Source organism: Quercus robur, chromosome 8, assembly GCF_932294415.1.
Source record: "Quercus robur chromosome 8, dhQueRobu3.1, whole genome shotgun sequence".
In the NCBI taxonomy this organism is placed as follows: domain Eukaryota; kingdom Viridiplantae; phylum Streptophyta; class Magnoliopsida; order Fagales; family Fagaceae; genus Quercus; species Quercus robur.
The window spans coordinates 63,537,197-63,553,324 of NC_065541.1; the positions used below are offsets into that span (position 1 = coordinate 63,537,197).

At 34.0% G+C, this 16,128-nt stretch overlaps 1 pseudogene; it reads left to right on the forward strand.

The window, feature by feature from the left end:
- Positions 1-248: 248 nt before the first annotated feature.
- LOC126696609 (cucumisin-like) lies at positions 249-8,355 on the forward strand (annotated as a pseudogene).
- The last annotated feature ends 7,773 nt before the right edge of the window (positions 8,356-16,128 follow it).

Genomic DNA, 16,128 nt, shown 5'->3' on the forward strand with positions numbered 1-16,128 from the left:
AACAAGCTGCGATATGACAAGAATGCGCGAACCTCGAATGCGAGTGAAGAAAAGAGGTACTGAACGATCAATCCCATGCATGGTGGAGTAAAACTCCTGGATAAGTATGAGAGGACAAGTGACCGGGACGTCACACAGTGACTCCTATTCCCGACTGTGAATGACAGTGGGAAGGTCAGTGTCGGCGAAGTCCGCTAGAATGACTTGGCGTTTCGAATGAACACCTCGTCTAGAAAAGCTCTCCAAGAATGCCTTGTGGGCATCATCATCATGGAACCGAAGAGAGAGAGGATCAGAATCAGAAGATGAAGAAGCTCCGAAACGAAGAGGGTTCCGAGCCGAAGTAGATTTACACTTAGGTGCCATAGACACAACTAATGTAAATAGAAAGAAAGGGAGAGAAAAAAAGATAATCAGAAAAGTCCCAAGAAATTCAAATATAATAAGTATATTGAAAATAGAGTACGTATGCATGGGAAATGCATGAACATGTGACATGCAAAAGAAATTGCATCATGGGCTCAGCCCAATCCAAACCTATCAGCACATAAATAGTTTGCACACATCTAAATGCATAACAATACTATTATAATGCTAATGTGATGCAATGTATGAGATTTTAAACTCATTTAAGTGAAAACCCATCCCAAAATTTCAACAATAACTCATCAATTTTGAAAAACCCCAAAATTTTTCAAAAATCCCAAAACCTAGGTTTCAAAACATGAAATGCATGAATATGGAAGAGATTAGAAGCTTACCAAGTGAAGAAAATCTTGAAAAAGCTTGAAGAAACCTTAAGAATCAAGATTGGAGTGAGATGAGATTGTTTGGGAGAGAAAAAGAGAGAGCTATCGAGGAAGAGATCGAATGAAATGGGGTTTGGATCGCACAAGGAGATTTAAATAGTGTCTTAGTAAATCTCGACAAATGAAGGTGTCGAGAGGTGTCAAGAAATCTATCGAGGAAGGAGTCAAGAAAATGGTCTTCAACAGAAACAGGTATCGAGGAGGTGTCGAGGAACAAATCAACAAATACAAGAATAGAAGCTCGATCGATCCACCAGGTGTCGAGAAGCTATCGAGGAGGTAGGAACTTTCTCAATCGATCCACCAGGTGTCGAGATTGCAATAAGAAAAAGCTGAAGAAGCTCGACAGACAGCAAGGTATCGAGGAGGTGTCGAGGAAGTGTCGATCTAGCTTTTAATAGCAGTTTTTCGAGAAGTGAAAAACACAGACATGAATGCAATCCAACATGCAACTCAACCAATGATCCAATCAACACATTAAGCTCTCAAAATCATCTCTCAATAAAAATTTTAAGCACATGGATCTTCAAAAACACACACACACACACTAAACAAGTCTAACCGATTTTATTTTTCAAAAAAAAAAAAGTCAAGACAGTTTAGTGAGCATACATTAACACATGTAAAACCTTGTGATGACCAAATCACATTGTACTTGCACATGTATCAAAAGTAGCAAAGAATATTGCGTGTTGTGTGTGAAAAACATCGCAAGATTGCATAAGTGTATACATGTTATGACGATTTGAGATATGAGAAAATCACTTTAACTCACACATAATCATAACTGTTTGATGGGGACTATCACCTTCGAGGTACATCCTATAACTCCCACATCTCCTAGAATACATGCTTGCAATCATATTTAAAGCATTTTTGATCTTTTTGGTTTTTTTTTTCTTTGCATATTTTTTTTTAAGCAAATCATGCATGGGCACATAAGAGATAGAAAAGAAATACCCAATGATGGTAAGCATTTAACATTTCAATTTTGCTATGCCGAGGCACACAAATGTCATTGACATTGCACTTTTGTTATGCCAAAGCATACAGGTGTCATATTATGATTAGCGAGCAACAGTGGTGAGATGGTTATTTATGTCTCCCTCTTAGGATTTTTTAGTCCTATCCGTCAAAAAGAGTGATACGAGTGTTAAGTACAAGAGATAAGATTCACTTAATCTTACTCATCACAAACAAGAGCCACAAACCTCACTTGCTTAGTTGTGCATAGAGATGCTCATCTAAGTTACAAAAGATACAAAGTTTAGAAAACTTTGTTTCAATAGTCATCCAAGGTACACAAGTACCAATGTATACAAAACACACACTGTTTTTGTATTTTTCTGATTTTTCAATTTTTTATTTTTATTTTTATATGAAAAACAAAACAAAGCAAAACTGAAACAACCAAACAAAAACATGTTAAGCAAAGCAAAGCATAAAAACTAGACTAACTCAAAACTTGAAAGCAAAACACACAAAAAATGCACACACAAAAACAAGAAGAGAGAAAGAGAAAAGTGATAGAATCACTTGGAGCCCTTTTCCTTCCACATCTTGGAAGAACCTTTCCGTCTAGCAAACCCTTGAACTGGCTGTGAGGGGGAAGAATTAAAACCGTTCAAGTTCGAAAGGAACATGAGGGCTTTGAGAAGATCTCCAAGGGGAACGAGAAAGGATTAAAGCTGATTCTGGTTTCCAGATGCTATCATGCCGTTGCTCTGTTGAGTGGCTAGCCACTTATAGCAATTTGGTTAAGTATGACCAGCAACTCCACAATGATGACAGAGATGTTGCTTCTTCTGTTTAGACTTTTGAGAGTTAGCCTTTTTAGTTCTAGGGTTTTTACATCTTTCTTCTCAAGCTTAGGAGGTGCTCTTAAGATAGATTTACCTTTGTCTAAGTTCTCACTAGCTAATTCAGTTTTAATCTCATTGTTCTCAATTTTAACATTATTAGAAAAGGAACAAAAACAGTAGTACTAGTAGAAGCAATATTAGAGAAAGAGAGATCATACCCTAAACCTATTCGATCTGAAGCAGATTTCTGAATGCTGAGCATCTCGTCAAGCTTTGCACTTGAAGTCCTCTCCAATTGAGCTCTGACTTGAAACAGCTCCGCTTCAAACTTCTTGGTCTTTTTAGCTAAGAAATTGTTCTCGAACCTCAGTGCTTCAATAGTTTGATTAGCCTCATCAAACTTTGTGAAAAGCTCCTCACAGTCAAGTTCCACATCACTGAGCTTCTTGGTGGTTAGCCTATACAATTTCTCATGCTTCTCAGAAAGCTTGTACAGTTTTTCATAAGCTGTATGGATGTCATCTTGATCATCCATCTTCTCAAACTTGGATTCCACCAATTCCTTTTCTTCAACCACATCTTCAAAAATCCCATTAGTAGGATTAACAGTGGTAGTGAAGACATTCAAGATTCTGTCATCCTCATTGTTAGAATCATCCTTAGGCTCGGTGTCGCTCAAGGTAGCAGCAAGTGCCTTGCTCTTCCCAATGCTCTTGAGATATGTAGGACATTCATGTTTCATGTGACCGAAACTTTGACACCTAAAGCACTTAGGTCCTGCGGGAACAGTGTACTGACCGCCATCTCTAGCATCCTTCTTCCCTTTGTCTTAACTCTTGAACTAAGAGGAACTAGATTGCTTACGGTCCTTGTCAAAGCCCTTTCCATTGGCATTCTTCATAAACTTCTTGAACTGCCTAGTGATGTAGGACTTCATCTTGGAATCTTTATCGTCAGAAGACTCATCTATGTCACTGCTTTTGGCCTTTAAAGCCATGCTTTTGCCTTTACCCGACTTGCCTATTCTTGTTAACCCTAGCTCGTAGATCTGCAAGTTTCCAACTAGCTCAATCAAAGGAATCTTGTCAATATCCTTTGATTCCTCAATCGTCGTGATCTTGGCATGGAATCTCTCGGGCAGAGATCTGAGCACCTTCCTTACAATCTTGGGTTCAGGAATGGTTTCCTTAAGATTGAAGGCTGAGTTCACTATGTCCTTTAGCTTGGCATAGAACTCATCGAATGACTCATCCTCCTCCATCTTTATTTCTTCAAAGCTTGTAGTGAGCCTCTGAAGTTTTGAATCCTTGACTGCCTTTGTACCCTCATAGGTTGGCTAGAGGATGGTCCATGCTTTCTTAGTAGTTTCAGTAGAGGATATCTTCTTGAACTCCTCATTGGTGACCGCACTGAATAAAGCATTCAATACCCTACTGTTGAAGTTTGCCGCCTTAATCTTGGTTTCATCCCAATCGGTCGGCGCTTCCTTTGGCTTAGTCCAGCCAATCTTGACAGCTTGCCACACCTTTTCATCTAAAAACTGTAAGAAAGCTCTCATACGTACTTTCTAGTATGCATAGTTAGTGCCATCAAATAAAAGAGGTATAATTAATGACTGTCCTTTATCCATGACAAACAGGGGTCAATGGATCAATCACAGCAAAGATTAAACCTAATCAGAGTGTGCCTGCTCTGATACCACTTGATAGGCCAAAAACGTATTGACCTCTTATGATGAATTAATTGATTAATTAGCCAAGTTTATTAATTAATCAAATTAACATGCAAATGCATGGTAGCACAAACAAATCACCAATAACCAATTATGCAGCGGAAAATAAATAACATGATGATTTGTTTACGAATGGGGAAAACCTAACGGCAAAAACTCCACCGGGTGATTTTCCGGTCACCACTCCCGACACTCCACTATTATCAAAACAAGCGGTTACAAGTAAAGGAATTCCAGTACCTTGTACCAACCTACAGTTGAACCCTTACCCCAATGCCCAATTGGACTTGTTCTGTAGTGACAGTTCCCCTTTTGATGCACGGCTCCCAAGTACGTGACTAACTAATTGTGTGGATCCCAGTACGTAACTTCAATCACCAACTAAGAAGGTTGTTGGCTGCAAAGTTCTTCAGTTCATCCACACGATGAAGATCAAGAAGATGCTTGGTCACAAAACCCTACGGTGCACATACACAGCAACTTTTTCAAGAGAAAGAGATGAACTAGGGTAGAACTTCGTCTCCGGTCACAATTTGCTTGAATAGAGTTTACTCAATGGTTGTGCAACTTGTGTTCTGTTTGACGGCCCTTAAAACATCCTATTGCTACCCACCAGTAGAAACTTACTGACATGACCACGTGCAAGCTCCGAGACCACGGACTCCTTCTTTCTTGGATTCTCCAGCAAGTACAAGCACACCTGCTTGTGTTTCTTTAAGCTTCTATGGCACCAACTGAACGATCATCAAGTTCTTGAACGAATCTCCTTTTTGATAACCCTAAGCTTGTGTAAAGGAAAGCTTCTTACAGATCTCACAAGAGATTTATACAAACAGCAATATGAGCAACTTCTAAAACGTGGATAGGGTTTGCCTTATATACCTAGGGCAAAAACATAAAACCCTAAACATTTTAATGAACTAGGGCTGAGTTGGAATTTTGCAAAAAAATGCATTCTACCCAATTTTCGATTGATCAAGCCTAAGCTTCGATCGATCGAACCAGGCTGAAATGCACTATTAAGTCTACATCAGCTTGAATCCAACTTTACGTAAAAGATACAACTTTGAGCAAGTGTAAACAAGACTAAACAACTTGTTTTGATCATGGTTTGCCAACAATACACATTAGAGTTCTAAATACATTAGTTCCTAAGTCTTTAGAACCTAACACCATGGTTCCCATACTGCATCAACAGAAGTGGGAAATGTAGTTAGTGGGGCAAGCCTTTTAGGCCTTGGGACAAGGACAGCCCGAGGAGGAGTTCCTTTTGCTCTCATTGCTGTTTACAAGATATGTTGGTCTGATGGGTGTTTTGCTGCTGACATTCTTGTAGCATTTGATGATGCAATTAACGATGGAGTAGATATAATCTCTCTTTTAGTTAAAGGGTTTAGTCCTTTAGATTACTTTAAGGACTCAATTGCTATAGGAGCCTTCCATGCAATGAGGAATGGTATATTTACATCTAGTTTTGCTGGCAATTCTGGTCCTTCTCCTGCAACAATCACAAATTTTTCACCTCGGTCATTGTTAGTGGCTGCTAGTACCATAGAAAGGAAAGTTTGTGGCAAATGTGAAGTTGGGTGACGGTGAGCTTTGTGAGGTAAGTTGGTTTGCCTCTCTCTATGTTACTATGTAGAATAATGTTTAATGATGTCTTTTCTATTCAAAATTAAAGGGTTGGCCAATGAAATTTTTCATACTAACATTGACATTTAATCATAAACCTTTTTTGTACACAGGGGACCTCTATAAACACGTTTGAGCTACAGAACAAAAAATTCCCTATTGTTTATGGTGGAGACACTCCAAACACCAAAGAAGGTTTCAATCGGTCCCAATCTAGGTTATTAAAGATAGAATGCTTCATTTGAATGAATCTAAGATTTGCATATGTGCTCTTTATCATATGACATAGAATGGACAAAGTTTTCCTCCAAATTGAATTGGAGAAATCTCCTCTAACTCATTAATTGATGATTTATGAGACCATTCATGTGTATAAAATCAAATGATTCACTAAAATTTTTAAACAGATCAAATTACTATTAGGTAGGTCATGACTAAAAATATACGTGGATAATCTTTTGAGTGATCACATGGTAATGGGTTAAAGGAACTTTCCTCCAAACTAATTTGAAAAAAAAAAATTATGTCAACTTAGTACTTCCTGTGATATAATGTTTTCTCGTTAGCTTAGGTCAAAATCGTATCAAGACTTAGGACAAAATAATATTAAGACTTATGTATGCATTTTATTTAAGAGACTCATTGATAATAAAAAAATGTTATTGAAGATAATTTGAATTTGTTTGGCATCATCTTTAGCTGCACCATAAAGCATTTTGTGCTAAGAAGCATTTTAAGTTGAAAACTGGGGTTTTTGGCAACCCACTTAAAAGGTTTATTTTAAAAGTGTTCTTAAAGCTAAAAATAGCTTTAAGCAAGTTAAAGTTGAAATTTGGAGTTTTTAAGGTGGAAAAACTATATTATGCATTTCTTTTCCAAAAGCTCTAATACTAAAGCACTAGTTAAAACTATATTCCCTACAGTAACGTGAAACATGTATTGATTATTAATTGTAAATTATGCTTGATAGACTCCTTTGACAAGAAATGGGTGAAAGGAAAAATTGTTCTTTGTGATGAGATTACTGATGGAGAGGGGACATTGGATGCTGGTGCAGTTGATACTATAATGCAAGGTGTGGATTTTGGAGATGTTACCTTCTCTTTCCCTTTACCTACTTCCTGCTTGAGCTTGAAAGATGGAAGCAAAGTAAAAAATTACTATGACTCATCTAGATATTTTATTAAACCACTACTGTGAGTTCCTAATGAGAGTGCTTCACATGCTATATATCAAATATTGTTGCATACTACTCTGTTCTAGTAAGACACATGGTAGTAAATTAATTGCATCCTTTTGATTTTTTGTTAATTACTAATAGAATACCCAAGGCTACCATACAAAAGAGCATTGGGGAAAAGGATGAGTTGGCCCCATATGTAGTATCATTTTCGTCAAGGGGGCCTAACCCAATCACAAGTGACAGTCTCAAGGTAATTTAAGTAATTCTCTATTTTCTACATAATATCCTCCCATTTTCTGAATTTTGACTTATATAATTTGTTACAGCCCGATTTAGCAACCCCTGAAGCAGATATTTTAGCTGCATGGACAGAGGCTGCAACTATGAGATTAATAGATGGAGATAAAAGAGTAGTTCCATACAATATAATCTCTGGGACGTCTGTGGCTTGCCCACATGCAACTGCAACAGCTATTTATGTTAAATCGTTTCATCCAACATGGTCCCCTACTGCAATTAAGTTCGTTCTAATGACAATAGGTAATATTAAATTCGAAACCAATAAGTACCAATGAAAGCAACATTGACTACGAGTAACCATTAAGGGATGTCAATAGATTTGTAGCTCAATGATGTTTGGGTCTCCCTTATGAGGACAACCGAGTTCAAATCCCTCCTCTCTACTTCTAGTAATATAAACTCACAAGCATGTCTAGTCCTAGAAGCCATTTTATAGTAAAGAAGAAAGAAACTAGATTGGCTTTGTAAAGTTAGTCTTTAATATTTAGTGAATTCAAAACTTTGTGATTAATGAAATAAATTAAACAAACTTGCTTCTCTTTAAAACCCACCAAAGTTGACATTTGGAACATGTACCAAATGTGATTAGAACCTCGTTTCATGTATAACAATCCTCTTATGCTATTTATAACTTATCCCATGAGTGTTGACACGAACACAGATGTAGAGTTTGCTTGCGGGGCAGGTCATATAAATCCTAAAAGGGCCATTAATATTGGTTTAGTATATGATGCAGAAGAGGTTGATTATGTAAATTTCTTGTGTGGGCAAGGCTATAGCAGCATTTCTTTAAGACTTGCCACAGGAAATAATAGTAGCTGCTCTTAAGCCACTAAGATACTTGCTTGGAATCTAAACTATCCTTCCTTTACATTATCTTCAAGGTCAAATTTGTGATCACTCGCTTATTCACTAGGATTGTGACAAATGTTAGGTAGCCAGTATCCACATACAAGGCCATTGTGAATGCTCCAACGAGACTAAAAATTGAAATGATACCAAATGTACTTTCATTTGAGTCTTTTGGGCAAAAGAAAGTCTTTTGGGTGAAGGTCACAACAAAGATGGATCATGATATAATTTCTAGCTCCTTCATTTGGTATGATGGCGTGCATCAAGTGAGAAGTCCTGTTGTTGCTAATGTTTCATCTTAGAGATTTTTCATTCATGCATTCTTTTTTTTTTTTGGAGAGATATGCATTCTTATATTGATTCTTCACCGAAAAATGGAAGGGCTTATTTATGATGGATGCAATAAGCAAATTAATAAATATGGCAATTTATTTTGTTAAGGCAATAATACTTGCACATAAGCGCTGCTTTTACTGTCATCTCTTCACTTAATTCTTTGTTCAAGATCGAGAGAAAAATGTTGCTTGGCTAAACTTTTTTTTTTGAAATGAAGCAATAGTAGACTCCATTTATTCAATATCATGTTGTACAATTGGAAAGAGAAAAGAAAGATATTCTTCTATGCAAATAATGATCTCCTTATTCTCTTTTACAGCATTATCAAAAACATCTTAAAGTAATAGAAACAAGGATATGCTAACAAATTGTTTACAAATAAGCTTAATATCTACCAAAATCCAAGCCACTTCAAAGACATGGCTGTATGTTTGTTTTCGATAACTCTCACGGCCAAAACAAAGATGAATGGGAATAGTAAATAATGTTATTGTTACACACTTAACTTAAAAGAGGTGATTGTTTTCACTAAGCTTTTTAGTTATCACACAAAACGCTTGGCAGTTATGTCATAAACGCCCTTATTTTAGTTACAATATCATTTGTTGAGTTAAATGGGTAATAAGTCCTTTTAATTTCTATTGACCATCCATTTTCCCTTTTATGCAACGTTATGCTGTTATTGTCTAAATAAATAGTGTTGTCGTTTCTGCTCTTTTTTTTCTTTTGATGTGTTGTTTTTAACTTTTGATAGATAAGATATAATTTCAATCTATAGAGCCACTTCATAATAATTGTTATTATTATCAAGTTAAGAAACTAATTGATTTTTATTTTAAGCATTAAGCAGGACTTGAATCTCAAATATTTTTTCCAGTGACAAAAAACTTTACAAGTATAAGTGTTTGTAGGGTGTAGGGGGCAAGAGACGGAGTTCAAGTCTCCAGGAAGGAGCTTCTCACACATATACACTTAGATTAGGCTAGAGTAGATTTTCTATCTCATAATAATAATAATAATAATAATAATAATAATAAAAACTTTACTAGTTGAATTAACTAAAATCAAAATATTGTTTTAAACTTTTGGAGCAAACTAAATGCATGTCATGAATACCATTAAAAAAGACCATTTAAGGAAATAGTTAGTTTCAAAAGGCTAGTTTTGATGTTCAAAAGTGTAACATATAACACAAAACCAACTTATTAAACACCTGCTGAAACGTGTGAACAAATCTATATACTTGAAATGCCAACTTAAAGATTGCTATTAACAATAGGCAAGGTTGCCCACATTGTAATTGTGAGCCAATTAACAGGTTCGGTTGGGACTTGGATCTCTACATTATAAATAGAAAAGCAGAACGGCAAGAAGAATGTATTCTAACATAACTATATTCTTGTTCTAAATGCCACTCTAACCCCAAAATAATTTTTGAAAAAGAAAAAAGAAAAAAAAAAGACTCATACAATGGGGGGCTCTCTTTGTTGCCTATTCTTGATAATGTTAGTCTTCTTCGCTAGTAATACAAGTGCCAAGGGTGCTAGAATGGTGAAAATTTTGTTACATTCCAAATTATTTATGAAAATAATTAAGAACTTCCTTTTTCCTTAGATATTGGGCTGTAATTACATAATTTGTTTTTTTTTACTTGTAGTCCTATATAATGATGTTGGATTCAAAATTATGTACAAACAAACATGCAACAAATTCAGCAATCAATCGTGTGCTGGGGAAAGTTCTTGAGGGCAGGTGAATTTCACATCATTAACTTATTAGCTTAATGTCCTGAGGCTAATCAAGTGTTGAACTCTCTTTCTCTCTCTCTCTCATTGTTCTTCACACACACATACATGTATTTCTTCTCTTTTTCATTTATGTAGGATAATTTTTCGAGTGACATTATGAGTTGTTGGTTTTTAGACCCCTAAAAAAAATTGAATTAACCTAGGTAATTAGCCAAGTTATTACTTAGTCCAAATTCCAAATCTAGGTTATCACAATCAAACAATCATATCATGCAAAACAGTGGAAAGATAAATAACACAATGATATGATCACCCAGGAAACCAAACCGGTAAAAACCTGGGGAGGATTTAACCTAACTATCCTCAAGGTAAACCTGAATCCACTATAAAAGAATCGAAGTTTTACAATAGGACTTAGACCGCTAATATCCTATTGCTACCCACCAGTAGAAACTTACTGACACGACCACGTGCAAACTCCGAGACCACGAACTCCTTCTTTCTTGGATTCTTCAGCAAGTACAAGCACACCCGCTTGTGTTTCTTTAAGTTCTTATAGCAGCAACTAAATAATCATCAAGTTCTTGAACAAATCTCCTTCTTAATAATCCTAAGCTTGTGTAAAAGAAAGCTCCTTACAAATCTCACAAAAGATTTACACAAATAGCAATATGAACAATACTAAAACGTGGCTAGGGTTTGCCTTATATACCTAGTGCAAAAATACAAAACCCTAAACGTTTTAAATGAACTAGGGCTGAGTTGGAATTCTGCAGAAAATGCATTCTGCCCGAATTTCGATTGATTGAGCCTAAGTTTCGATTGATCGAACCAAGCCGAAATGCTTTATTAAATCTGCATCAACTTAAATCCAACTTTACATAAATGAACAAACTTTGAGCAAGTCTAAACACGACTAAATATCTTGTTTTGATCATAGTTTGCCAACAATACACATTAGAGTTCTAAATACATAAGATCCTAAGTCTTTAGAACCTAACATGAGTATTATAAATTTTGTTATATAAAATTATGTTATTAGCTTCAGGGTTCAAATCTCACTCTCCTCTTGTAATTTTGTTATTAGATTCATGAACATTAACCACATTTTTTTGTCACCTTTATTTCTAAAAAAATATGTAAAAAAATTAGAACTAGCTTTGTATTATCACTATGAGTGTCTTTATAAAGTGTGTTTGTGTGTCTATATATATAAAAAGGAAACTAAGCATGTTAAGGAATTCAATAAAGGGGGAGAGGGGGGGTATTTCCATTAGAAAATCAGAGTAATGGTTTCAATGTAATATATAATTAGTTCTAATTAGTAATTTCAACAGGTTTTGAATTTTGATTTTTAATTTGTTTTCCTAATCACAAGATTATCATTTTTGACTTTTGAGTTTTGACGGAAATATGTTATCGTTTAGACTAATTTTAGAATACAAAATTTAGAATCAGTATTATTCTCTTTTGTTATACTTTTGTAGTTTGCTAAACAGCTATTAGCATTCGGCATAAGTCCCAATTTTCATAATTTATATATAATTAACCTAGTTTTCTTTTTGGCTGCATGATTTATTTAGTTAAAATAGTTAATACTATAAGTTATTTCCATTTTCTTTTCTTTTTCACTCTGTTTTAATCCTTTCAATGGCCCCCTGATCTGATCTTGAATAATAATTTGATTGGCATGTTGTAGTAGCATGTTAACTAAATCTGTGATTCACCGCTACTATCTCTCCTGCGGGTTTGCAACCTCACTCACAAGTAAAGAGATGAAAAAACTATCACGTAAGACTACTCTAAACCTAACTCTCTCTCTCTCTCTCTCTCTCTCTCTCTCTATATATATATATATAAAGGTTGTTTTCATTTTAATCCTTTAAATTTGAAATTTTCTTTTTGATCTAGCAAGTTTGATTATACTTTCAAAATGGTCTTTGCGTCAAAGTTTGTAGATAGAAGGACCAATTTAAAAAAATAAAAAATAAATAAATAAATAAAAAAAAAAAAAAAATCAAGGTTGGTAAATCAAATGAAAGATCTCAAATTTAAGGAACCAAAATAAAAGCAGCCCAAAATTGTAATTTGGTATGAAGAGAGAGAGAGAGAGAGAGATTATAATCATTTATTTTTATGAATATACAATACTAAATTACTCTAATTTCAAAAAATGAACTATAGATTTCCACGAGATTGCATCAGTTGAGATAGAGCAAATCTATCATATTGATGATAGTATTGTTAGGTCACATGGAGTCCATCATATTATTGATAGATCTAGATTGGAGACTGAGGCCCCACTTGCGAGCAATGTCAATAATCACAGAATTAAAATATTGCCTTGATAACTTATTATTAAGTTTGAAAAAAAAAAAAAAAACCTCTGTATTACAATAAGATTTTTCATTTACATTTGAAACAAATTATAAAAATTGGTGTTTCAAGAAAAGAGCCTTATATCTGGGTGATTATATTATGTCAAGTTTTTTCTGTGGGTACATCTTCAACTAGTGATTTCCACTAAAAATTGAAGTTGCACTTTTACCAAAAAAGAAAAAAAAAATGAAGTTTTAATTAATTTAATTCTTAAAGTCTTAGAATCTAATACATTTGAGTCTCTTGGTAATTAAAAATAAATTCTTTTTGGTGAAGGTCACAACAGAGATGGATCGTGATATAATCTTTCACCCCTTTGTTTGGTATGATGGGTTGCATCAAGTCAAGAGTCCCGTTATTCCTTATTTCCTCTTGAATTTTATTATTATTATTATTTTTACATGCATAATTATTTTCGTTTTTGACTAAAGTGTTGAAAGTTAGAGAAAAGAACACAAATATTTTGAACAAGAGTCTCTAGTTCTCTTTGTTAGATATAACACAAGCCTATATTACATTGTAATTTTTTTTTTTTTTTTGGGTTTCAGAGGTCCTATATTATAATGTTAAGTGATAGAATACAATAGGCTAACCATAAATAGAGTAGAGTCTGTACTCCATTGACCATGATTTTGTAGAATATCCTGAACCATCATGTTTTTGTAAATTTGTAATACCATGGATTACTATTGTTTTAGCTTTTAGGACTAAGATACTAAAAACCTCACGCATTCTTTTATAGACCTTACGTTGGGTTACTGTAAAATTTTGTTATTGTTTTAGTTTTAAGTTTTAATAAAAGGTTAAAAATGATAAAATATTGTTTAGTATGGTAAAGATATAGTTGCTAATTAAAACTTTCTGCTATGGAAGAAGACCATTCGGCCAAGTCGCGTTAATTCTATTACTTCAACTTTCTGCCGTGGTTTGGTAAAATTATTTCACTTTTCATTTGTCACATCTCCTTTTACATTTCTCGAAAGGCCCTTTAAAATCTTCTTTTCCTTCACTTTTTTTTTTTGATGGATCTTTTCCTTCACTTAAAAAAAGCAAGTCTTATCTTATTATATATTCCATAAGAATCCAAAAATAAAAGCAAAAGCCTGTCTCCTCCTTTCTCTTTACTGGAAAAATGAATACATTATCCTTTCGCTTCACATTATTGACGAAACCAAACGTGAAACACATATGAGAGTTGTTAGCAATTACTCAAGATGGTCAAGTCTATCGTCTGAGTTGCCAGTAAGTTACATAGCATATATGGATGCCACTTTTGAGATGAAATTCAAAAGACATGAATGATTCTCTAATATTTTATACACGCAACACAGCCACAGTGAGACACTTGTAAAATTGTTTACATGTAAAGTGCCCATTTTTAATTTAATTTAATTTATAATAAATTGCCGAAAATTTGGTCATCCACACTTGGGATAAAAACAGGCAAAGTATATTTATAAACTATATAATTTTTAATTGTATGGAAATAAAACTTTTTTTGAGAAGAGAATAACCTGAAAACTTTTTTAACGAGGACAAGCTATATCAACCTGAAAAACATAATAAAACTGTATTGGAACATCTTCCATTCACACAAGATAATCTGTAATATTAAAAAAATGCCTAACTAGATTACAATCAAGTTTATTATTCTCTTTTAACATGAGAGTATAGTATAGTATTGAAATAAGATTGATAGAAGTTTAAAGCTTAATTTATAAAAATATATATATGACAGCAATATATTTTTAATAATCAAACAAATCATATAGCTGCAGACTGAAATGTTATTTAAAAACAATAATAATAAAAAATGATTGCATAATCAAATACCGTGGACGGTGGATCTATAAAGGACAAAAAATATGCAGATAGTGCCTCTTTTATATGGCCCACGGCCCACTCTCAAAAACGTTTACATGATTCATTTTTCTATGTCCACATCCTCCGTAGTGGGCCCAGAACTTAAAGCTCTTTCTTTGGCCCACCCTGTAAGAAAATTAGAAGAGGAAACATTCAAACACGTGGAGGGTCCACTACCGTACGGTCTAGAAAAGACCTAACAAATCAGTCGGGTCGGATCAGTTTGTGGAATAGTGAAAGAGAAGAATATCTGAAGAGAAAGAGATACGCTCAGAAAGAGAGCCTATCTCTTTAGGGAAAGAGAGGGCAAACTTCCATTCAAGCCTTTCAAACTTCTCTTTTCGCGTTAGGGGAAATTAATCGAATTATTAGATACTCAACTTTATCTTCATCTTTACACGAGGGATAGGCTCCACAACTTTATCTTGATCACAAACACGATCCTCAAATTATTTAAAAAAAATAAAATTACAATAGTTACCACCCTAGGCATGAAATCATTGAAATGTAATTTTTTGTCAACCAAACTCATCATGGGTCCATTAACCCAACCTAAGAACAATTTTCCTGCTATTTTGAGCACCCCAAAAATATTCTTGATAGATTCTCATCTTTTAAGTCAACCAAAGTCATCATCATACATATAAGACACTAAGGGTCCGTTTGGATACCGCTGAAAACTGAAAACTGAAACTGAAAACTGAAAAATATTGTAGCAAAATAATTTTTAAATGTGTGAATAGTACCGTGAGACCCATTTTTAATGAAAAAGTTGCTGCAAAGTGAAATTTGTAGGTCTGTGAACAGTACATGATGTGCACTGATGGGCTGAAAAAAGTTTGAAAAGTCAAAATTTACGGTTACTGTTCATTGAACAGTACATGAACAGTAATCGCAAATCTAAAAAACGCATGAAAAAAAAGAAAAAACTGAAAAACACAAACGCACTGGTTTTCAGCGCAATCCAAACGCAGGCTAAGTGCATCTCTAATAACGTCTCCAAATTTTTATACTATTGGACAGTAAATAGTTACTTTTTATCTACTTATTTTTTCAAATACATTTTTTAACAGACTCTTTGTATTTTCTCTATTCTATTTAAATATTCTTTCTTCATTATTTCTTTAGTATTAAAATTTTTTTGTGATATTTTTTTAACAAATCTAGTGTAACACTTGTGGCAATGATATAGTGGGTTGTATGATCAATTCATTTTAATGAGAAGTATTATGTTCTTATGTGGTAAGTTGTTACAGGTTCTAATTTGAACTCACCACTAAAATTATTTTTTCTTAACCATAATAGCCAATAACAACTTACTACTTAAAATTTATTGTGAAAGTGTGAAAATGTTGTGATAACATTTCTCAATTTTAATTTAATTTATTTTATTTTTTCTTCTCTCTTCAAATTTATTGTGAAAGTGTAAAAATGTTGTGATAACATTTCTCAATTTTAATTTAATTTAATTTATTTTTTCTTCTCTCTTCAT